General features: G+C 42.7%; 1 long non-coding RNA gene across 1 annotated transcript; it reads left to right on the top strand.

Annotated features, from left to right (window-relative positions):
* LOC127333870 (uncharacterized) lies at positions 1-1,708 on the top strand. Its single transcript, XR_011750999.1, has 2 exons — positions 1-173; positions 1,473-1,708. It is a non-coding gene; the product is annotated as an uncharacterized lncRNA (long non-coding RNA).
* The last annotated feature ends 747 nt before the right edge of the window (positions 1,709-2,455 follow it).

The raw sequence follows: 2,455 nt of genomic DNA, 5'->3' as shown, positions 1-2,455 counted from the left end.
ATCTATGCCATGTCATGCATATCATCTTGCTCATGCTGGATCTTCTTTATCCTTAGTTGTAAGACTTGCATACGTTGTTTGTTCCAGCATTTGCTTCTTCCCGGATAGGACCGCGAAGTGTTGTTGTGAGATACGACGAGTTCTCCGACAAGTTCTTCTGCAGCTTTTCACAGGCGAGCCCTCTCTCTTCACCTATTTTACTCTCTCCCTCGCACTGCTATCCTTATGTTGCGATTCTTTATCGAGTCACGTGTCCTATAACACTTGTTTACCATAATAATCCTATATGTATCCTTCCTTACCCATAGCCGTTGCTTGATGTTTGAGCCTTGCGAGTCATAGGCGTGTTTAGGCTCTGTTGTTTATCTCGATCTGTTATCAGGATATGTTGGGTTGTTGGGAGGTTATCACATGCTATATCAGTTGTTGGAGATACACATGCTTTACTTAATCGTTAACAACTAAAATTGTAAGCAGAGGCATCTGTGAGCCCCTTTGCGAAAGCATCGGAACTTTGACTCGCTAATGTCCCCTAGGACCCGAGTTCTTGTTATCTGTTCCGAGATTGAGCGCTCTACCCATGAGTGGGGACGATTATTGGGACCCCCTCACCCATTACCTTTTCTCAAGTCAGTTAAAAAGGGGGCCACAACCTTGGTTTTATTTGGCGCATGCATGTTTATATACTGTTGCCTTCGGATGTTTACTTCCTGTTGCCTTCGGGTGTTTATATTCTGTACTGTACCCCGCGGAACGTTTAGCGAAGCGTGTGGTTTGCACGCCTAGCCGTTAACGCAAACCCTGAGTCCGCTTCGGAGTACGGCCGGACTTCGTTACGGGTAGCTTAGTCGGGTGGCCCCCCTAGACTTTCTTGTTGAACTGGGAACGGTCTTGTTGTGAGACATCCACCTGTCGTAAGTGGGTCGAGCATGCGTATGGTTACATTTGGGCAACCCCTGCAGGGTGTACATCTTATCGATAAGCCGTGTCCGCGGTTAAGGACGACTTGGAGCTGTTTAACTCGATCATAGAACAACTTACACCGTTATCTTGTTGCTAATAATGTGGTAATAACTTGCATAGTAATATAGCCTTACTACAACCGTTACCCAATAAAACTTGTCCACCGTTGAGTGCCTTTTACATTGCCTCTTCGCAATTGTTGGAGGGGATATGTGTAATCGGCTGGGTTATGTTTGTGTAGTATTTTATCTGTCACCTTGTGCGCTCTCTTATCTTATCTGATTAGACGGATGTTGTAGCGTGTCTCTATTGGTTATAGTTTTGCTGCCGCTAAACCTACCATATAGCCCCCGGCGATATATATATATTATACTCGCCCGGCGAGCATAGCCATTTCTAGTCTCGCTAAGTACGTGTCGGAGTTCGTTCCTTGGTACTTACTCTCGCCTTTTCCCCTTTCTCTTTTGCTTCCTCCCTCTTGTCGGCAACCGATGGCCCGACTTTGACAGGTACAAGATGACGACGTTAGCAAGGTTACCCTTCCGGCTTGGCCTGGGCAGGGTTATGGACGCCACTGGTTATCTTCAGGACTCTTAGTCCAATTTGTATCTTGTCCGTACTCGGACGTATTTGATCTTCTGTATGATTTGGATCTTTGTATTGTATATTTGTATCTTGACTCGTTGGAGTCGTTGTTGTAATATATGTCTCTTGTGGGCTCTATTGTAATCCTGCTGTAATGTTACTGCTCGTGTTAATTCCTCTGGCATCACGTGTGTGATTCGTCGCGCACGTCGTGTCGGAGGGCGTCTCTGGATCGATATCGTGCGGATTTCGGCGGGATCGCTGGAATCCTCAGGATACCGGTTCCGGGGCGTCACAACTCCTCGACTCAAACACCCTCGGTCATTGTCAAAACAATGAGATACTATGTCTTCGTTTGTAGAATCTGTCACAATATTTAGAACTCATCTAAATCTAGCATAGACTCTTTCTAGCCCATTGTGCTACCTTTTAATGAACATATTAACCTAATTGAGATTGAAATTCATTTTTATATGTGACCAAACTAATATTGGTGTAACACCTTACAATGATTTGTTTGTCATTACCCCATATAAACTATATATTTATATCCTCGGCTCTGACAAAGCACTCAGGGATATTCTTACTGTTATCCAATGATCATCATATGAATCATTCTGATATATGCTCATAACACCTTAGAGCATAGGACATCTGATTATGTACATATTATTCATGATCTAAAATCACTTCATGTGTTTTTACTCATTGAGTGTCAAATACACTTAAGTCTTGTTTAAACCTGCACATGGAAAAGAACACCTTCTTATCATTTTCATATTGAACTACTTCAATATTTATTCTATGTACTTTGACTTAAACTTATTATAAGCTTCAATCTATCTTCATAGATCTTGACGCTAAATATGTTTTTAGTCCATATCCTTTCATTGAAGTTGATTTTCAA

Source organism: Lolium perenne, chromosome 2 (genome assembly GCF_019359855.2).
Source record: "Lolium perenne isolate Kyuss_39 chromosome 2, Kyuss_2.0, whole genome shotgun sequence".
NCBI classification, from domain to species: domain Eukaryota; kingdom Viridiplantae; phylum Streptophyta; class Magnoliopsida; order Poales; family Poaceae; genus Lolium; species Lolium perenne.
The sequence above is the reverse complement of the archived record's forward strand: the minus strand, read 5'-3'. Positions and strand labels throughout refer to the sequence as shown.